This window comes from Bos taurus, chromosome 18 (assembly GCF_002263795.3).
Source record: "Bos taurus isolate L1 Dominette 01449 registration number 42190680 breed Hereford chromosome 18, ARS-UCD2.0, whole genome shotgun sequence".
Lineage (NCBI taxonomy): Eukaryota > Metazoa > Chordata > Mammalia > Artiodactyla > Bovidae > Bos > Bos taurus.
Window position 1 is genome coordinate 5,938,190 of NC_037345.1, and position 22,704 is coordinate 5,960,893.

Genomic DNA, 22,704 nt, shown 5'->3' on the forward strand with positions numbered 1-22,704 from the left:
TGATCATGATGCTGTAGCAGAATGTGGAGAGACACCTTGACGTTGACACCTTGCCATTTCCCTGATTCAACTAGATTCAAACCCAGGAGGGAAACTCTTAACTAGAAAAGCTTTGCTGGAAAGTCTAGAACTAGGAATAATACAATAATGATGGCGTGGGCTCTTCTTTCATTTTCCATGGAATATCAAGGTGTCCTCAGATGAGTCTTAAACTTTCTCAGGTGACATTCAGAAGTGGACATCTTTGGGAACAAAGAATCGATTTGAATCGAGAATTTAAATCCATCGTCTGGTTCATTTTCTTGAATGTATAACCTCAACCTTCAGAGGGAGATTGTTTGCCTTTATACATGTGAAATTCACCCTTTGCTGAATTTTAACGCATCTGAAGTTTTCCATGCCAAAAACATCAAACTCAAGTTTGAAAGTCTATACCCGCTCCCAAGTTTCTGTTTTACTGCTACCTTTTTTAAAAATTGACGTATAGTTAATTTACAGTCTTGTGTTCCTTTCAAGTGTACAGAAAGTGATTCCGTTTTACTCTTTTTTTTTTAATCTCTTTTGGCGATACTCTTACTCTTTAAATACCCTGCTAACCCTCCCCACATATCCTGTGGTCTTTTCATCTTAATAGTTTCTCCCCCTTCTTGTTCATTTTGCTGTGTTCCCTGTTTGATCAGACTCCTGGTTTTGTTTCTAAGAATTTGTTTTTTCAAGTTGGCATCTTTTTTTTAAGCCTCCCGGTGTACCCCTCCCCCCGCCATCATCCTAACATACCTTTGACTTCTTTCATTCATTACTTTCCAGAATCCTGAAAATTCTTTCTCTTTAGGCCTCATTGTGTATGTGTGCTGCGTGCTTAGTAGACGGAAGCTGGCTGTAATTAATAGGCGCTGAGCATTGTGGGGGGTTATCTTGTAGACGCCTTGACATTGGAGGGAGCCAGTCCTGGCTCTTACCTTAACTCCCCTTGTGACCTTGGACATGTCCTGTTCTCTCTCCATCTATCCATTTTCTCATCCTTCCCTGCAGGCTAATTAATCCCTGTCCCACCTTCCTCGCAAGCTTGTTGGACAATTCATAGAGCAGCTAAACTGTGAAGCCCTTTTCAATTACGCCATGCTCTGGGAACACGCGGCCATCTAATGGAGTCCCTAAATGAGGTGATTATTCAAGAAATTCTTCAAATTACTGATTTCACTTTCTTCCCTCCTCCTCCCCTCTGCAAGACAGTTCAGCCGATTTTCTCTCTCTCTATCTGAAGGAAGGAGTCAGGGAGTTTCTAGATCAACAGAAGATGGCCAGGTTCATTTTTGCACGTGTTTAGGCAATGAACAGATTTCAGCGCTCAGCCCAGAAGAGGTACTCTGTGCCTGTCTTCATCCGGGAGCACTGGAGAAATGCGACAACTGCGTGTCTCGGTTCTGCAGACGTGTTGCCAGCCTGGAGATGATCGGGGGTCCACGTGGAGGAAGCGTTCCACGGAACTTAGCAGTGGGCCTTGGAGGAACTCCAGCCAGATCGCGATGTGAGAACCACAGTGGGGAAGGGGTCGGGGGTAGAGCGGGGTTCTTACATGATGACCATCTCCACGCTGGTAGAATGGTTTTCCTTCCTGGAAGATTCGGGCGGAATAAAGCTGTAGGAATTGCTACCACTGACATTAAATATGGATTATGAAGCAGGAATCTCTTCCCCCCAACCCAGTTCTATCTTTGCCTCCATGAAGGAGTAGGTTAAAAAAGAAAAGTTCTTTTTTAAAGTGTCTTACTGCTCAATAAATCCCTGCAAAAAAAGAAGGGGGGAGTTGGTGGGGGGTGAGGGGAGGAATGCACATTAGTCTCCCATTAAAAATAGATCAAAAAAGTCCCCAAAAGAAATCCCCCACAACAATGAAATAAATTAGGATAATACAACTGGAGGCCTGCAAATGAGTTTGTTAAATGTTATATTTTCTCAAGCCACTTGGATTTCTAACTTCCTGTTTCTGCCCGAAGCAATAAAGGCAGAAACACTGTCATTAGCTTCAAAAACCACTCTTTTCAGCCCCTAGCTGCATTTATTATTATTTTCCGTCCCCCCCCCCCCCCACCCATTCCCATGCATTTATTAGAGCACAGGTGCATTCTGCATCCTTTTTTATGTTAAAAGGAGCCAGAAAATGCTCCCTTTTTCCTGCTCGCAAGAGCACAGTGGCAGGTTGAGCAAAAGCAGGCTTGGTTGGGTGGGGACCTTGAGGCCAAAAGCTGTTCGGCAGGGAGGAGGGGGTCACCTGTTACAGCTTTTCAGAATGGCTCCCCAATAATGCTAGGGTGTCTGTGCAGTTCACTCTGTGGTCATATCACCCAGGATCATCATAAACCAGGAGATCATCCTCTGCGTTTTTCAATAAAGTCGTTGCTTTGTCTCCTCATCAAGCCCTTTAAAAAGAGCCAAAAAGAATGTGGCATCTCAATGATATTTATAACAATTTTTTTTTTTTACCTCTTGCCTTGAGGGCCGAAATCAGAAACCCAATTTTAGACCCATAAAAGCCAACCTCTGTGTATAAAAAGCCCTTAAATAAAAAAATTCCAGAGCAGCTCCAGAGTGTCCTCCGAATGGGTTCAGGTTGATTGACCTCACTGTGGATATTTAATTATGTCATTGAAAAAACAGCAGTAATTAAATCTATGTCTTAGGCGCTGGGTCCAAGGACATTGTAGAAGAAGTCAAAGGCAGGGGGAGGAAAGAACTTAAGACACGCAAGACAGAGGGCCAGCTAGCCGGCAGGGGGAAGGAACGGAGGCTTTACGTGGAGAGAATGGGGCTTAGATCTGTCCTGGTGGCTGTGTCATCTCGAACACACTGCTCAGCCTCGCTGAGCCTCATTTGCTCACAATGGGGATAGTCAGGCCCGCCTCCGTGGTTTGATGGAAGCTGGAAATCACCAGTTCTGCTCAAAACCTGGCCAAGTAGGAGGCTTGTCCGCAAACAATGGCCGTGGTAGCTCCGATTTACTGGATGTTGCTATTTAGGAGACTGTTCACCATCCCCCCCACCCCGCCCAGCAAAGAGCGTCTGTCTCCCTTCTAGCAGTTTCCTTCATGGTGTGGCTTAAGTCTTGATGCCTAGCAGGTCTCAGAACCCACGTCTTCCCAGGCTGGCCAGATGAAATAAGGCACAGCCTAAGGAGAGCGGGAAGTCAGCTTCTAATTGCGTTTTGCTTTTGCAAACCTCCCAGATGGTGAAAGGTCCCAGACCCCACGACACCTCCCTCTGGGCTTCATAGATGCCCCTGACAGCTCCCCAGGTGGCTCAGTGGTCAAGAATCCGCCTGCCAACACAGGAGATGCGTGTTCAATCCCTGGGTCGGGGCGATCCCCTGGAGGAGGAAATGGCAACCCACTGCTGTATTCTTGCCTGGAGAATCCTGTGGACAGAGAAGCCTGGTGGGCTACAGTCCGTGGGGTCGCAAAGAGTCACACATGACTAAACCGCAACGGCAAGCGTGACGGCTCTGCTCTGGGTTTCATAGATGCCCACAGCTGTTCTGCTTGTTACCCACCTCCTCCTGCCCGTCTAAACAGTGGAAACTTCGTGCTCCAACTGGGGAGAGGGTCCAGCACCCATTTTTCAAGGCAGCCACTCTGAGGGCCTTCTACAGGCTGACCAGTGGGCCCTCGACCTTCCCCCGGTGCTCCTCCCTGGCTTGGGTTGTGCTGGGTGACACAGCGCCTTTGCATCTATAACTAAGGTAATTAACCAGCTGACCTTAAAATACGGAGACGGTTCTAGATTTTTTTGGAGTGGATCCAGTGTAGTCACCAGAGCCCTTTGGAGCAGAAGAACAAGGTGGAGGAGGAAATCAGGGGGATGGCAGAGGGGAGGCGGGCAGATGCCTAGCACTAGGAGGATGTGATGTCCTTTTGAAGACAGTGGAGGGGGGCACTGTCTGGCAAGAAATGTGGCAGCTTCTAGAAGCTGAGGACAGCTCTGGCTGACAGCTGGAAGGAAATAGGGACCCCCGTCGTACACCCGCATGGCACTCAATTCTGTCAGTAACCAGAGTGGGAGTGAGAGCAAGTTCTTCCCCAGGGTCCCCACATAAGAGCCAGAAAGAATGACCCTGGCCAGGTGACACTTTGGCCTCGGGAGACGCTAAGCAGAAAACCCATCCAAGCCACACTGTGCTTGGTCCTAGGACGCACAGCCACGGTGAGATAATTAGTGGATGAGTTGTTTTGGGGTTGATGGTAATTTCTGTGGCTGATGCTGATGCTGAAGCTCTAATACTTTGGCCACCTGATTTGAGGAGCTGACTCTTTGGGAGAGACCCTGATGCTGGGAAAGATTGAGGGCAGGAGGAGAAGGGGATGGCAGAGGATGAGATGTATGGAGGGCATACATCCTCATACATCCACTGACTCGATGGACATGAGTTTGAGCAAGCTCCCGGAAATGGCGAAGGACAGGGAATCCTGGGGTGCTGCAGTCCTTGGGGTCGCAGAGTTGGACACAACTGAGCGACGGAACAGCAATAATTTCTGTGGCAACGATATGAAATGAATACCTTGCCCTCGCCCTTCCCCAGGCTGCATCTCCACCAGCCCTCAGTCTGTTGAGCTCACGACCCAGTATTTCTCAGCATCTGGCCTCTTTTCTCCTCCCAAGAGAATCAGCTCTCCTCATTCAGTAGAATTGCTTTTGTTTGATTATGAGCGCGTTCAGAGTCATATTCAGCCTAATTATTGCTTTTGACGAACCCCACCACATAATGTTGTATGTCATGCTGTACTACTTTTAATTTCACAGATGAACACATTCCTATTCTTTGAATCCCCCTCTCCACGTCTCGTGTTAACTCCATCTGGACAAAGCTTTGAGGTGTAGGGCTGGCTTCCTCCAAGCTGCTCGCCACAGCCACCCCAGATTCTCCCCACGGGGCACAAATCTGAGGAGGTTTTCCTCTTGAGTGATGAAAGCCTTAAACATGATGAAAGACTGTGTTTGAGTTCATTGTGCAGGCCTCAGGAATCGCGGCTGTACAATCTGCATGTCACTCCACATCTATGTCCCTTTTTGGATCTCGGACTTACTGTCTTAAGAGTCACAGCAAAATCGACCGTGTATCATAGGCCAGACAAGGGGCCTGCGAAGAGCTTTTCATGCATTATTTAACTGAAGTATCATACTCCCATTCGGCAGATGGGAAGACTGAGGCTCGTAGCTTTCCTAGCAGCCCTCAGTATAGTCCAGCGTGGAAAGCCAGGCCATGACAGCAGAAAGCATGTTGTTAGCTATGAATACTGCATGTGGCTTTTGTTTTGTTCTGGTTTAAAAGAGAGATGTAGCTGATGAATTCTAGCCAGCCTGTCCCATCCCTCCTTTGTTTAGGATCTCTTGTGTCCAGCCCTAATACATTACCTAGTGTGTGGGGGGGGAGTAGGGCAGGAGGGAGTTGGCTAGTCAGTGGTTATTTCCTTGAGGAAGAAGGAAAAGAAAGTGGACCACTCTTCAAGGTTTGCTCCCGCAGATGTTCAGGGCTTGCCACTGTTCTGAGAGGAAGGAGCTTGTTTGGCATCACCTGCTGATGAAATCGGGTGTCAGGTTGGAAAGCAGAGTCACAGCAGGTGCGCTTGAACTTGAGAAGAGACAAAGCAGAACCCTGGCTTGTTCCAGGTCTTTTTTTTTTTTTATTCTATTCAGATACACCACATGCACAGTCACATACACACATATACAGGCACAGGTTTTGATAGTAAAATCTGTGAATTTCTAAAGTGGCACAGTTAGTAAAGAATCTGCCTGCCAACGAGGTTCGATCCCTGGGTTGGGAAGATCCCCTGGAGAAGGAAACGGCAACCCACTCCAGTACTCTTGCCTGGGAAACCCCATGGACGCAGGAGCCCAGCTGGCTATAGTCCGTGGGGTCTCGAAATGTCGGACACAGCTGAGCACTTAGATTTGTTTTGTTTTGTTTTTAAACCCATAAATGATTTGACTTCAAATGACTTCCATTACGTGGAGTAGAAATTCCGAGCCGGGATCCTTTTTGCTTGGGTCCTACTCACTGCCTGCGTTTTCATAATGTCTTTTCTTAGACCCTTGCCTTAATGAAATTGGGAGTTTTCAAAAGACATCTAAAATGACCTACTGGCATCGTGCCCAGGACTTTGGGAAACTTGAAGAAGCCTGACACCTTTGGGAAAAACCAGCCTCTCGTGGTGCCTGGTCTGCCTCTCTCCTCTTGTTATCGTGCGAGCGAGGCGTTGGCTCGGGGTGTGGTGGCTGAAGGCCTGAGAACTGCACTGCAGAGCATTCTCTGCAGCCCTCCTCAAATTCCTCCCTTGATTTCAGCGTCAGTCAGCTTCCTCACCAGCGAGAAGTGCTCAGGGTGGCACCAATCCCAGCAGGGCGATGAGGAGAAGAGGCAGGTGAGACTGGCCCTTTCCTCTTCACTTGTGAGTGACAACAAGTGCACCCCACAAGCTCAGGCCAGGAAGGGGGGGTTTGCTGTTTCCCGGCAGTGGGAAGCTGACGGGCATGACCCCGGGGACCAGAGGACCTGCCCGGCGTTCTGTGTCACTCCCTCTCTCAGCTGCACTTGGCTCTTCAGTGTCAGACAGGGTCCTTCCAGGAGGGCAGAGACGGCCACCATGAGCCCATATCCTTCCTGTTCAAGGAGCTGCTGGGAAGGAGTGTCTCCTTCTCGACAGTTCCAGCAAGTCCCGCGTCTGACTTTCTGTGGCCCTTAGTGGATCTAGTAAATCTCTTTGGCCCTTAGTAGATCTGTGAGCCAGTCCTCGTGATCTGTCTGGACCTGGAGGGAATGTCACCTTACCCATGTGGGAGGGGGTCGGCTTAACCCAAGCTGTATGGACTGAGAGGGATGGCATAAAGAAGGTGTGTTACTGCTGGAGAAAGCAGGGTGGATGATGAAACAAAGACAGCAGACCTCCGTTACGGCAGCTAGACAGCAACTGTGATACCCATTCCAGGAGGCGGTGGCAATCGTACCTGACTTCGGTCTTATTCTCGAGTCATCCCCGGTGGAACTGGAGATCGTTCTACCTGGGCGAGGATTGTCCCCTGTACTTGGGAGCCAGTGGTGGGAGCCGCAGACGGGGGCCCGTGGAAGGCAGTAGAGAAAGGGACGTTCTTGCAGCCATGAAGGGGGCCAGCCAGGAGTACAGGGGGCAGGGCAGGGCAGGGCAGACCGGGGTGAGGGGCAGTTCCCGGCACCAGCTTGCCAAGGGCAGGTGGCAGCATTCTGGCCCTGGAAGGGTGTGGCGAGGGTGGGCGGACAGGTGAAGCTGGCGGGGAGTGGTTCCCCCTCCATACCATTTTCAAACACAAAAGGGTCTTCTTGAAACTCAAATCTGGGTGTGTCTTTCTCACGCCTCCCACCCCCAGGTAAACCACACCAATGATTTTGTTACTCTTAGGATAAAGATGGACCCCTGAGTCACCCCAACCCCCTCTCCAGTGATCTAGGCCCTGCCTAGATGAGACCCCTCTGGTCTCATTTCTCACTGCTCTCTCCTTAAATCTCTGTCCTCTTACCACCTTGACTTTCTTTCAGTTTCCAGAACTTTCCCTGCTGCCTCCTGCCCCAGGGTCTTGACTCAAGTTAGCCCCTCCCTTTCTTTGCCGCTTCTCATTCCTTGTATTTTAACTCAATTGTCACTCCCTCCAGGAAGCCTTCCCTGATTGCATCCAGCCCTCCTGGATGCAGGAAACAAGTAGGTTCCTCCTTGTCCTCTTGATACCAATGCACCAGGCTGCAGTTGTTCCACTGACTTTTGTCTTTATTTGCAAGTTCCTGTTTTCCCCACCAGACAATAAGCTCCATAGGCTCTGTGTTTGTTTGGGTTGCAAACAAACATTTGGGCAGCAGTATAGCCCTAGTTCCCAAACAGAAGGCTCAGCAGTCGACAAACGTCTGTTGAATAAGTCAATCAGTGAGTGAGAGGGTAAGGCTGTGCTTCAGAGGTACTTGCCTGGGCTTCCAGAATAATTCTTTAATTGCAGGAACTAGAGGGAAGCCTGAACCTGCATCCTGAGGTGTTTGACCCAGCAAAGACCCACACCTGTCATGACATGCCCCTCGTTTTCCTCATGTTGTTTTGTTTTCTTGAAAATTCTGCCTCTTTCCCCCACCAGTCCCACGAGTATTTGGTGGAGGGTGGGGAATAGAGGAACTGGCGTTGAAACTGACTTAGAGGTCAGCTGAGTTGACCCTTCAGTTCAACCCAAGATGACCAACCCCTGTTGACACTCCAGGCTCCTAAGGGTAGAGCCTTTGGGAAGTTCGGCCCTTGCTCCGATCAGACAGGACAAGTACAATCCACGTGTTCTCCATTGGACCTAGACTGGGCTGAAGTCCATCCCTGGTCTCTGCAGGATCATGGATTTGTGAAATGTATCCATACCGCAGGCACAATTGTAGGGGGACTTATTTAACCTACTTTAGGGAACAGACTCTTCTCAAAGGCTTTATACACTAATTGTATGCAAATAGATGCTGCTAATTGCAAACACACGATTCCAACCTAGTCAAATTAGAAGCCTATTCATCAACAGTCCCTTCAGGACCCCGCTCCACTCTGTGCGGTTTAAATCGCTGCTTTCTGGTTCTTATTACCATCTTTCTAACCCCGACATCCCGTTTGCCGTTGACTTTCTCCAGACATTAGCGAGGCCCTCAAGACTCATTGAGGGCAGAAACTGTCCTCCTCACTAATGACCAGCTCAGCCCAGCAGGTGCCTCACAACAAAGCAAAAACCCTTCTCAAGGTCCCTCTCTGTGCCAGGCATTGAGACAGGCAACGGCAGTGGTCGACTTTTCTCGAACGCCTTTTTTTTTTTTTTTCCAAATTTGAGTCAGCCTGCCATTCTATCCCAGCTCAAATTCCGCCTTCTATGAGGTATCCATCTGTATGTGATCAGCTTCCCTTCCACTCTTCCGTAGCATTTTTGTTTGTTTTTAAACCTGTTTTATTTTATTGGTCATGCGGCACTTGGGATCTTAGTTCCCTGACTGGGGATTGAAACCATGGTCCCTGCAGTGGAAGCCCTGAGTCTTAACCACTGGACCACCAGGGAAGTCTCTTCTATAGCATTTTGTCTGCAGCGTTTATCTGGCACTTTTCACTTATTGCCTTTTATATTTGTTTTTATTCATTGATTCAACCGTCATTTGCTGCTGAATCAAAGTCCCTGTGGAAGGTGCTACAGGGGACAAAAAGATGAGACATGGACCTCGCTTTTCATATATTATTTCTCCTATTCAGTGACAACATATATCAAGGCAAGGACCATATCTTATTCATTTTCTAGCCATCTTCTTTCTTCTTTTTTTTTATCACCCATAAAAAGGCATGGCAGAGTAGGTCTTATTGCACATTTTTTTTCAATGATTGGATGGTTGGATGGATAGATGGTTGGATATTTGGATGGATGCATGGATGGATGGATGAATGGATGAATGAATGGATACTTGGACAGATGAGTGGCTGGCTGAATGGATAAATGATGTATAGATAGATGAATGGTGAAATTCTTGTGTTTTACTAAAAATCAGTACTGATACCCTAGTGGCTTGTTAAAAATAATGTAGTCACCCAAACATCCAATTTCCCTTATACACTTGTGGAGCATTGGTGATAGCCAAGCCCATGCCAGAAACTGGAAATACACAGAAGTGGGAACAGTTAAGATACAGACCTGGCCTCAAGGGCAACTCGGTGTAGGAGCCGAGGCCCATGAACAAAGCCCTGTGATGTGGGAGTTGAAGGTGATGACGGGAAGGATGATGAAAAGGACAGTGCTCCAGGAAGTACAGGCACTCGATCCATCTGTTCTTTCTTGGACAGGCAACTCTACTGAGGGATGACAGTCAAAGGCTGGTCAGGATTCTGCCGCGTGGAAAAGAGCTTTGACAGTCAGGGTCAGAAGGATCAGCTCTAGGTGTCAGGGGCTGGTTCTGACGGAGCTGGGGACCCGGATCTCTAGTGATGTTCCGTGTGTCTTCACGAATGAGCCGCCAAAGGGTCCTCATAGTCTAGAATGGATGTTTTCCATGTATATTGTTCAAAGTTGACCCTTGATCAACAGGGCTTTGAACTGTGCTAGTCCACTTATACACGGATCTTTTTTCAGTAGTAAATCCTGCAGTACTACACGACCCGAGGTTGGCTGAATCCACCAGATGCACAATCTTGGGTTTGGAAGAACTGTGGATACGGAAGGCCAGTGATAAGTAATCCATGGGTTTTCCATCGCTTGGAGGGCCAGCGCCCCTAACTCCCACACTGTACAGGGTCAGCTGTACAACGTCAGTGAAACTGGCCAGGAGGAGCACTGGGGTGACCCTCAGGCTAAAGGCTTTCAAGCGGTAAGGCTCCTGGAGTCCCAGAGAACTTGGACCAAAAGAGATTCTGTTTTCACCAGAGCACGTGAGCGTGGGTTATGGTCAGGATAGTAAAAAGTCCCCGCTACGTATGGCTGCCACGCTGAAAGTAGGATAACTAGCTGTTCTTACCACCCTGTTTTTCAAATATGCTTTTTATTAAATCCATTTATTTCCACATTTGAAAACAGACTTTGCCTTGTAGCAGTTTTAGGTTCACAGCAAAATTGAGAGTCGAGTTATGCCCAGGTCCCATCCTGGTCCAGGCCCTCCCTACAGGTGCACACGCTCCCCGGCTCAGCACCCCCACGTCCTGATCACCCGGAGTCCAGCCTTCACATCAGCCGTCACTCCCAGCGATGCTCAGACTGCAGGCTTGGACAAACGTGTCACAACGTGGGGCCATCATTACAGTGTCATACAAAGTAGTGTCACCGCCCTAAAAATCTTCTGCTTTCTTTCTTTTTTTTTTTGGAGTATGTATTACAAATTACTTTGGCCACAAACAAGACATTCGGATTCTTCCAAGCATTGCCACAGATCCATAGAGAGAAAGAAAAGAGTCAGAGCGGAATGGGCAGGGGGCTGCAGCCGCTTTCGGCAACTGTCGAGGGGCAAAGCTCAAACGTGTGGGTTTGAGTCATTCAAAGTTCTGAAAAAGAGGATATTTCCTAAAGAAAGTCTGCCTTCGCTTACAACCAAGTGCCATTCTTCCAAATACAGAGGTGTGTTCAACAAGAACAAATTTGCTGGCAGCTTGGGGGATCTTTCAGCCTTCAAGATCTCAACATGGTAACGTTTGCTAGCCATGTGCTTTATTGAATGGGCTTGCCCGGCGTGATATTTACTATCATCCTTTGTCTCTAAGTGATTTTCTGCTGGGGAGACGGTAAACATTCCATGTCCATACTCAGAACATGAAACACACACGAATCCTGCACTCTGAGGGGTTTGCGCTTGAAGAGGCGATATTTTCTGAGATGGGGCACGTGACTTTTCCAACTGACCACACCTCCCTCCCTTTCTGTGAGGAAATAATTACTTCACATGACGACCAGATGAATTCCCTGTTAAGCAAAACTTAGCCTCTCCTGGCATTCTTCGGAGGTCCCTAGGAAGATTTCTGTTTGCTGGAGCTGAGGTTCCTGTCTTCCTCCTTAGCTGTAAAAAAACAGTCAGCAGCGTGGGTGCTGCAAGCCTGGACTTGGCAGCAGCCAGTGGCCCGCAGCAGAAATAGACACGTCACCTGTCTTCAGGGCCGAGACACCGGGGCAGGTGTTTCTCCGGGAACCAGGGGCCTCCACCACCGCACACCTTTAATCTCGGAATTTCTTTCAGCCGAGATGTCTGTGATTCGTAACTCAGTCACGTTGCCGGGGACTGTCTCTTCAGATAGATTCTCTCTCTAAGAACTTAAGTCAAGGGATCTTCAAACACTCGCTTGATTTATGTACGTGAACCTCTCGCTCAGGGAAAGAACTTATTTGGCAAGCATCACCCGAACGGAGGCCCGGAAGAAATAATTAGGACTCTCTCCTCCCTTTTGAATCTCAAAGACCCCCCTGCGCAGGCGTGGGGGGCCCGCGTGTGCGTGCGTGAATTAGCGGAAGAGAACTTGCAGGGGGCTGCGTGCCTGATCCCAGGTGTCCCGTTTCTTTTGTTTGTGCAACAACTCAATTCACTGTCACCGCATCAGCACATTTCGCCGCGAATCTCACTGCCCTCTCACTTTCGCTTTACTTAATGCGCGTCTCCATTTTCCCAAGGCCACCCGAGCTGTTTTCCTGTGCATGGCACACTGGCCTCAAATAACGAAAATTGCCTGCGTCTTGGAATCTAAGCCTTCATATTCTCCCATCTGTTATTTCGTCCCGTTGTTCCTTAACTTGCTCATCATTCACGCGGTGAAGGAAATTCCATTTGGTCCTTTTAAGACTGCCAGACTCGCTGACTTCAACACTCAGCCCCAGTTACTTCTAGAGATTTCGGTCCTTTATTGAAATGGTCCTTTTAATGTCATCTTTAATTTAATCAAATAGTGTCATCAAAATAACATTTACTCTATTACTGCAAATTCACTGCATTATTAACTAGTGTAACTAGACAAAAAAGATGGTACAAACCCCCATGGAAATATATACTTACTGTAAAAATGGATACAGTTCATAGATGTTCTATATTTAATTTGCAGTTTCAAAGCACTCTCTATGGAGAGGTTTTATGGTTCTGAAATAATTTAAAAACACACTTTACTCCAACTCATAGCAGGTCGTTTGTGCCAATTCGGGAAGTTATGGTGCCTTGTACTTAACAAAGGAACCCAAACTATAGTTTCTGATCATGGTGAGCCTCTCTCCCGTTAGCAGTGGGAGTCAGTCCCCACAGCACGGGCGGGGCAGCCTCGGACTCACTAGCTTTCCTCTGGTGTCCTCAAACAGCCCACGCGTGAAGACCACAGCCTTTGCAGGTGTCCCTGGGGTCCGTATAGCTTGATGAAAGATGCCAAGTCATCGAAGTCAGTCAGACAGAGAAGGAGAAATATCCCATGACATCCCTTATATGTGGAGATCTTAAACAAAAAAAGTGTTACAAATGAACTTACAAAACAAAAAGAGACTCACAGCCTTAGAGAATGAACTTACGGTTGCTAGCGGGGGAAGGATGAAGGGAAGGGATAATTGGGGAGTTTGGGACGGGCATGTACACACTGCTATATTCAAAAGAGATAACCAACAAGGACTCACTGCGTAGCACATAGAACTCTACTAAGTGTTACATAGCAGCCTGAACGGGAGGGGAGTGTGGGGGAGAATGGATAAATGCATGCGTATGGCTGAGTCCCTTCGCTGTTCACTTGACTGTCACAATGGGGGAGAATGGATAAATGCATGCGTATGGCTGAGTCCCTTCGCTGTTCACTTGACTGTCACAACATTGTTAATTGACTATACCCCGAAACAGAATAAGAAGTTTAAAAATTACAAATAGGTAAAGATGATTCCGAAAATTAAAAAAAAAAAAAGATACCAACTCATCACTGCCACTTTGAATCCTTTAACCAGAGAACAGGTTGAGTGGGACAGAAGCAAACGGTAAGAGTGTGATATAATTTTAAAATCCTTCATTTGATTCCAAAGAGAAATATCGACTGGGTTCAAGATGTTGAAGAAATTATTTGCTAGGCCTTAATTTTCTCATCAGTGAAAAGAGAATTCTACGATAGCTGGACACATACTATCAAAATAACCCAGTGTTTCTAAAACGCTTATCTGCCCAGTTTCCCTTGAGATCAATAATATCATCTTCCAATTTGAATTTTTGTTATCAGAACTTGCTACGAGCTGTTTCTTTGTATATTTGAAACTAAAAAAAATATCAACAGAGCATTTCTATTTCAAGATTTCCATTCTTCTCCCTGTCAAGAAATTCTCTTCTTAAAATGATATTGGAGAGACTTAGAAATAAGGGTATTAAACTAGAGTTGTTTATTTTCAAAAGGCATGTATTTTTCACCTGTTGCTGGACCTGCCACCAGTCAAGTGCAGCGTGAGGCCCTGAGAAAGCAAAGACAGATGAGATCAAGCCCTGTGTCTTAAGGAACTTAGCGTCTCGTAGTGGGAACAAATGTTTGGAGAGAATTGTTTACAGAGTCAGGTTTAACAGAAGGCTTCACACAATTGACCATCCATCCACCATCCACTTGTCATTTCATCCATGCTTCCATCTGTCTGTTCCTGCTTCCATTCAATCACCCATTCATCCATCCTTCCATTCATTTACCCATCCATCCATGCTTCCATCCCTACCTCCATCCGTCTGTCCGTCCGCCCACTCACTCACCTGTAGGATGACAGACGCATCAGCGCTGAATCTCAGAGTGACATGAAAGTGCATGTCTTGCTTGAAGATCGAAGAGCGTGTCCAGGTCTATAGGGTAAAGCAGAGGCCCAGATACTGATGACACACCCCATATAAATACATCAGAGGACTGGAAACCTTGCTGAGGCCAAATGCAGAGACGAATGAGTCTGAGAAAAGTGGGCAAAAGGTGTGCTGTTCCATCAGTGGTCCTCAGCCTCCTGGACCCACGTGAGGGATGGTAAAAAAAAGACTTAACTGGGTTAGGGTGCAGCCTGGACATCAGGATTTCTGAAAGCCCCTAAGATGACTGATTTGCAGCTAAGGTTGAAAATAAAAGAGCAGGCGTGAAGAGAGAGATTTCCGGATGATCAATCACGAGTGGCGTCTGTGCCCCAGGTCCACAGATGGAGGACGGTGGAGTCAGACTACTAGGTCACGTGTCACAGGCGTGCGGGACAGGCGGCTGCACTGCTGATCCGTAAGGCAGGGACTAGACAGGGACGGCAAGACTAATCCCAGGCACCCTTGTTAGATGTTTCAAGTTGCTTATATCTGACTAGTAATGTTTGGCTCCCAAATCGGCCATGATTAGGATCACAGATCAAAGACAGGGCCGCCCCCGGAATAACAAGAGGTGATGAGACCAAGGCTTCTTGTCTGCCAGTGGAGCCCTCGGGGCATGGTGCAGTCTGGAAGCAGTCGGTGTCTGCTGCTGAGGAGCCACTGTCTTGGCCTTCTTCAGCTCTCTAGAATTGTTCTCTGACAATGTCAATGCTTAAAATGAAAGGAGACCATTACCCAGTGGGAACCATCCACTTGCTTTAGGTTAAAGCCGTCAGAGATTGCAACCACTGTCTCATTTTGTCAGATTCTTACCAGGGAAGGACATGCATCTGTGATTTAACAGATATTTATTGAGTCAAGCGCTGTCAGGCGTGGAAAAGATCCAGGGGTAAGAAAGAGAAAAATGGCCTCTGCCTTAGTCTCGTATCTTACAACCTGGAGGGGACAGAGTGCTAAATAAGGAAGCTCAGTCCAGCAACACAGCCATCATAACCTCCTGTGTCATCAGCCACTGTGTTGTATGAATCTGGGATTGAGGTATCCAGCAGTTATTCCTGAAGGAACGTGTTTAGCTTTTCAATTTAATGGCTTTATTTTTTTTTTTTTTTCTTGTTAAATCGACATCATCTTTTATTGGATCTCTGTCTCAGTTGTGTTTATTACATACATACACATGCATGTGTACACACACACACATACACACTGATGTTTAGGAGACTTTATGTTAAAGGTTAAAAGAGAATTTCAGAACCTCTGGGTTTGCTTAGGTACCAAATCCCCATCGTTTCCTGGGAGAATCTATAGTGCGTTCTCCACAAAGTATCTTTGCGAGAAAGAAGTCACTCACTTGTAATTGGATGTCCTGGAAAGTAATCGGGTCCATAGGTCTGTGCTTTCCAACCCGCAGACCCATGAGACTCGAGTGTCTTCATCTAAAGGTACAGGTTCCCTTGGGAAAGAGACTCACGCTGAACACTCAGTGGTTATGTTCCAGGTCTCACTCTTCCTAAAATCCAGGCAGTGCTTCATAGATGGTGGGTGACAGCTGAAAATAGATTCATGTACGTTAGTAAGGAGAAAGGGAGAGATTACCATAAGTGAGGTTTTTAAAAAAAAAATAACTATTCTATGACTGGGCAGAAGATTTTATAATTAAAAATATCTAAGTTGGCATGGTTCTCTTGAAACTCATTGGTATAGAAAAATTTTGTCTTTGACAATCGAAGAAGATGCAGTCTGTGGCATGACGCAAAGAAAGCACACAAGAGATAGAGAATTATGGGATGCATGCATGCACGCATGGGTGCACGGACGGAGGGATGGATGGATGCAAGGATTTGTGAATGTATGGCTAGCTGGCTGGCTGGGTGGATAGATGGATGGATACATGGATTTGTGAATGTATGGATGGTTGACTGGGTGGGTGGATAGATGGATGGATACATGGATTTGTGAATGTATGGATGGCTGACTGCGTGGGTGGATAGATGGATGGATGCAAGGATTTGTGAATGTATGGCTGGCTGGCTGGCTGGGTGGATAGATGGATGGATACATGGATTTTTGAATGTATGGATGGCTGACTGGGTGGGTGGATAGATGGATGCATGGATGGATGGGTGAGTGGATGGATGGATGGCTGCATATGTGGATTTGTGAATGTATGGATAGGTGGTTGGCTGGATGGGTGTGTGTATGGATGGGTGGGTAGAAGGGTGAATGAAAGGGCTGTTCCCCTTGAGAGACTCTTTACAAAGAGGCCTTGATCCTCAAACTTCCACATGCAAGAGAAACCCCAGTGTGAGCTTGTTAAAATAAGAACATTCTGGGGTGTCTATCCTAGAGATTCTGATTGAGTAGATCTAGAGAGAAACTTAGGGATCTGTATTTTTTTAAACAAGTGCCCCAGGTTGTTATGGTCTCGGGTGGACTTGCCCTCCCAGACCCTCATTCATCTCTATTTCTACATCTTCTCTCTCTATTGCCCGTCCAGACACCATTGCATAGTTCCATCACTCAGGAGGCACTGCTTCCAAATTCACCTCAAAGGCTCTTTGGAAGGAACCTGAGTAGAGCAGGTCTCTGCAGCCTGGGACAGCTCTCATCTCTCATCAGGACCCTCTTCCAGGATGCCCCTGGACAAGCCTGGATGCACCTTCCACCTGGGAGCCAGTGGGCCAGGCTGTAGAGAAACCTGGGAGAGGGATGCTCTTGGGATGCTCTTGGGATGAACAGGAGGGAGATGTTTGTCTCCTGAACTTGAGCATCTCCCACAGGACAGAGGGCGAGCCGAGCGTTTGACCAGCACATCTCTGTCCCCATAGGTGGTGGGATTTCGGGGTGGCCTCTCTACTCTCCTTCTTGATGGCTGAATCTCACAGCGGAGGGCAGAAATTTGACATTGGTGGGGCGTCCACTGTTTTCTGGAGGTCATCTGATGGTGAAGGAGAGAGGGAAAGGCCCCAGGGTGCTGAACAAGGGTCTTCTAGAAGGCTAGGAGTTTCACACCTTCGTGGTTTCCTTATCGGCCAAGTTTACTCTCGGGGACGACAGTCATTTTCTAAGAAAGTGGGATGGCTTCACATCACATTTAAAGGCTTAAATAATGTATTCTGTCAGACAATTCCTTGAAACGGTTTTCCAAGTGAATGCATCAGAAAGTGTCTAGAAAGACCGCCTGGCACAGGGAGGGGAAGGCATTCAGAAGATGTGGGCTGCTTGAACCAGAATCTGACTCAAGGTGGAGCATCCATTTCAGTTTAAAGTGCATACATATTAGAGACAGCTCAGTGGACTCACACACACGTGCCAGCACCAGCCAGATCACAGCAGAGAACATTTCCAACACCCCCGAGGCTCACCTGTAACCATGTCCAGTCAACAAATCTGTCCTCATCAAGAGCCAACCTCTGTTTTGATTTCTGCCACCATAGCTTTCTGTTCCTGAGTTTTAAAAACTAGAGTCATTCACTGCACACTCTTGTCCGGTCACTTTTGCTCATCATTTTGTTGTGGGATTCAGGTACCTTCTGTCCTATTCCTGTGTAGTAGGCCGTTCCCGCTGACACGTTATTATTATAGACAGTGTCAAACGTGTCACATACCAGTTGAGAGAATTCTGTTGGGAGTACTCATACATGCACTGCCTAGATCTGACGATTCGTACTTCTCTCTACTTACATTTTACCCATTTATCCATCCCTCTATCCATCCATCAGTCTGTCTTACTTTTTGATTCATTTCAAGATAAATTGAAGACTTTGGGCACTTCACACCTTAACACTTTAGCTGGCGTATCATTATCACATCGTCGAACTTGCGTTTTATATTTGCTTATGATTTTGCTGAGAATGTGCTTTTTAAAAAATAGAGTAATGTAAAGATAAAGCTATTACACCCAGCATTTATTGAGGATGGCTTGCACTAAGCACTTGACGTGTATACATGTGTTGTTACTTCTATTTCTAGATACAGAAACTGCGCCTTGAAGACATAATTTGCTTGCCTAAGTTTACAGAAAATGTGGGTTTGGATTGTGGCTGATTCCAAAGTCCATTTACCAGCCAGCAATTTACTTTCATTTGAGTCTGAAAAAACAAAATTTTAAAAAAAAAAAATAAATAAATAACAGGCATGCTTGGTTTTGTTGCCTGTCACTGCCACTTAACAAGCTGTGTGACTTTGGTCAAGTGAACTAAACTCTCTGAACCTCAAATTTATTTAACAGTCAAATGGGGGTGATAATCGCAATGCCACAGAGTCATTGTTGATGATTGAATGAGATTTTTTGAATGCCTGCCTCATTCAGATTCATGATCTAACACTTGCCACTAGAAGGTTCTGGAACTGCTAGTCTGTAGAACAAGCTAGTTACTCAGCAGCCTGGTTTTGCTGTCGTTGCTGCTGTTTGTTCTGTCCTTGCTGAGCTGTGATTTGATTTCATCTCAGCAGCTCCCTCTGCACACACCAACTCTGCCCTTCCCTCTGTCTTCACTCCGTGACGCTATAATATCTAGAGGCTTATTGATTATTTGTTTGATTCTATTGTGGGCACAGGAGCAGTTCTTAGATTAAGACTATTAGATTTTCCCAAACGGCATTGCCGTGGTTTATACAATTGGATGAAACAGGTGATGTAATTTGGTCTCAATTTGCTCTAAAGTAGAGTTGGAGGAAAGAGGTGCAGTGATCTGGTTCTGAGCTTGAGAGCAAGTGGGAGGAAAAAAGTGATCTCCAGGTGATATCTGTGCGGCTCATCAATTCCAGATATACTGCGTGAGCAGGACGGAGAATTCAGAGCTTTTTTTGCTTGGTTTCTTCTCTTTGCTCTGAGATAAAGAGCCTAGCTTTACCTATCCAACTGAAATATTAAACCGACTGATATCATTTATTTTTCCACGTGAAAAGATCTCAGGGAAAAAAAAAAAAGAAGTATCAGGCTGAGTGTTTTTGAGGTGCTGGTTTAGGAAACTGTGGGTTAAAAGTAGATAACAGATTTCCCCAGAAATAAATTGTTCCCTGATGGCTGCTTGGGATGGAACCAAGTCGAAAATGTTCTCTTTTCTTTTCAGTGCACCCCCAACCCTGATATTTAAGCACATTTTCATCATACCATCTACAGACGTTTCAGCTTTGGATTTTACCTTGACATTACAACACATTGTATTATTGACTCTTCCAGAATAGTATTTGTAATGATGGCTGCGGAACATTTATTGGCTAATGCACGCGGGCTCAGAGTGTCCAGCTCTTTTTTGACCCCAGAAGCTATAGCCCCCCAGGCTCCTCTGTCCATGGGATTTCCCAGACAAGAATACTGGAGTGGGTTGCCACTTCCTGCACCAGGGGATCTTCCCGACCCAGGAATTGAACCCACGTCTCCTGCATTGGCAGGTGGGTTCTTTACCACTGTGCCACGTGGGAAGTCGTGCCCTTTTATTAGCTAATACTATAGTTTATTTAATGAGTCCCCAAATACTAAAAATTTACATTGCTTCCAGATTTTGCTTATTATAAACAAAGCGAAAAGGTAACTTGTGAGTGTTTTAGACTAATAAATATAATACATAATATTCAAAAATTTCTGATACTAGATTTCCAGAAGTAAAATGACTGAGGAAAGAAACATATAGTCCTGTGTTCCCACTTCTTAATTTAGCACTTACCCCAATATATGAAAAAATGTGTCTGTCTCTCTGTTCTCTATCTCCCCTTCCTCTGGGTTCTCTCACAGCAAGGAATGGACCTGACTCGTGCTCGTTTCCGACCTTAGCCTCGTGCGTGATCTGTAGGAGATGTGAGTGAGTGAAGGACCTGACTCGTGCTCGTTTCCGACCTTAGCCCCGTGCGTGATCTGTAGGAGATGTGAGTGAGTGAAGGACCTGACTCGTGCTCGTTTCCGACCTTAGCCTCGTGCGTGATCTGTAGGAGATGTGAGTGAGTGAAGGACCTGACTCGTGCTCGTTTCTGACCTTAGCCCCGTGCGTGATCTGTAGGAGATGTGAGTGAGTGAAGGAATGATTTCCGCACACTGTCCAGAAACTCTACCCTTGCACTCGACCTGCAGAGGCCCCGGAAGAGGACCATGAGCCCCAACCCTGGGCAGGAGCCCCGAGCCCTGGACACTGCCCGGATGGACAGACAATGCCGTTGCTAATTGCCAGAGAGGCCCTGTCCTGGTGAGGACCACATGGCTCCCTGGGGAGTTCTCACCAACCTCGGAAAATGGGGCAGCCGTCTTAATTATGGATGCCATTGTGTTTCCTCATTAACCGTCGAGGGCGGGGGCAGGGGTGGGGTGGGGAGGACAATGACCGTAGCCAGTTTGCTTCACGTGTAAACTTTGACCTCGAAGCAGCGGGGCGGGCTTTTTCCTAAGGACCCTGTTGATGGTGACAATAAGGACTAGCCCCAGCTGCCAAGAAGGCCGATAACAGCAGAGTGGAGCGTGTCTTTCCTTTCTTCTTTTTTTTTCCCCCTTAAACTGTGTTCATTGGTTTTAGGAATCGTTAGTGTGGTTAAGATTAAAGCTATTGGAAATAGCACAGACTGCTTCATTTCATTGTGTTCAGTTGGATTGGATCCGAGCCATTTGCAAAGAGCAGCATTACCATAAGAAGGACTTAGCGTGTTTGTCACATCACGCCCCTTCGTGGAGAAGGCAGTGTCTTAAAAAAAAAAAGTCTTGAAATAGCACAGCTTTCTTCTGTTCTCAGAAGTACAGCAACGTAGAACTCTCTGTGTCCAGATGGTCTTCCTGGGGTCTGGTGAGTGGTCCAGCTCCCTGGTCACAGTGGCCCTGGATAAAGTCAAAAAGAACAACTCGAGACTTCCTTCCTTCCCTTCCAAGCAGTGCTGTCCCCTGCCCGCCCCCGCCCCCTGTGCCCTTACTTATCTTATAAGGTTAGATTCTCCCAAGTTACTATTCATGGAAAAGGGAGGTTCCTGCTGCTTTAACAACAGAAGAATAGTATATCAAGAGCATTAGACTCGGTGAAAGACCCTAGTGAAGGGCCATGCAGTTCCATTTATAGGAAATGTCTGAAGAGGCAGGACTAGAGACAGAAAGTAGGTGAGTGGATGCCTTGGGCTGAGGAGGCATGGGCAGATTGGGGAGAAGACAGCTAAGGGAGCAGGATTCCTTCTGTGATCGAGAAAAGTTCCAAACCGAGTGATCATCCCAGAACTCTGTGGATGTCGTAAAAAAACAGCTATTGAGTTGTGCACTCCAGGTGCGTGAATTGTATAGTAGGTAAGCTGTATCTCAGTAAAGCTGATAACAACAGTATGAAAGCCACAGTGTAACTCGATGGATCTGATACTCAAGCCCCTCCAGTGTCCCCTGGGCTGGGGCAGAAATCCAGGTGGGCCTGAGCAGCACATGGCAAGAGGGGCTTTTCACCTCCACCCCGAGCATCCTACTTCTGTTAATAGGACCTTTGAAACCATGAGCTCTTTTCAGAGCAGCATCATTGTGTTGATTGTCCATTACAGAATTGAATTTAATCCCTGCCGTCTTACAGTTTGGATTCTCTGTCTACCCCTACCCCACCCACCCCCACCAATACAGTGTAAGCCTCCCTGAAGGCAGAGTTTACAGTTCACTGTGAGCTATTTTTGAATAATTATCGGTTACAGCAGCCTCCTACCCAGCAAGGCACTTGTTGTTGAGAACACACAATGAGTAGCTTGTACTTTCTTTCGGGAAAACTGATACTGTCTAGGGAGTCCAGTACTCTTGCCTGGAAAATCCCATGGATGGAGGAGCCTGGTGGGCTGCAGTCCATGGGGTCGCTAAGAGTCGGACATGACTGAGCGACTTCACTTTCACGTTTCACTTTCATGCATTGGAGAAGGAAATGGCAACCCGCTCCAGGGTTCTTGCCTGGAGAATCTCAGGGATGGGGGAGCCTGGTGAGCTGCCGTCTATGGGGTCGCACAGAGTCGGACACGACTGAAGCGACTTAGCAGCAGGGAGACCCAGGAAGACTGCAACCAAGAGCTTGTGTTTGAGCTAGGTCTGAAAAGTTACATAGACACTCACCAAATAGAGAAACAGCACAGTAAGCCATTAGAGGTAGAAAGAACAGCACGGGGAAGGGCATGGAGCTAAAGAAGAACATGGTCTGACTCCAGAGTTTTGAGAAATTTGCTGAGGACTCCCTTGAGACCAGAGCTTAGAAAAATCGTCAGTGATACGCCATATGCAGACTTGTATGGTGAGTATTGACTCCTCTCTCACCCCATTTTAGCCAAACTCTTGGTGGCAGCTGAACAGGGTTTATGACAAAAGGAAGCAGATTGGTTCATGCACTAGAAACTCTTGGAGCTCTGGCTTCAGGCATAGCTGGGTCCAGGAGCTCAAATGTCTCGTTAGATTATTTGTC

The 22,704-nt window shown here is 46.9% G+C and overlaps 1 protein-coding gene across 3 annotated transcripts in view; it reads left to right on the forward strand.

Moving 5' to 3' along the window:
• The window catches only part of WWOX (WW domain containing oxidoreductase), a 930,720-nt gene that overhangs the window by 697,690 nt on the left and 210,326 nt on the right, over positions 1 to 22,704 (forward strand). The window contains exon 10 of one of the 3 annotated variants that reach the window (XR_003030202.2): positions 1,033 to 20,864. The gene's annotated coding sequence lies outside the window, so the exon portion shown is untranslated. 3 annotated transcript variants of the gene reach the window in all.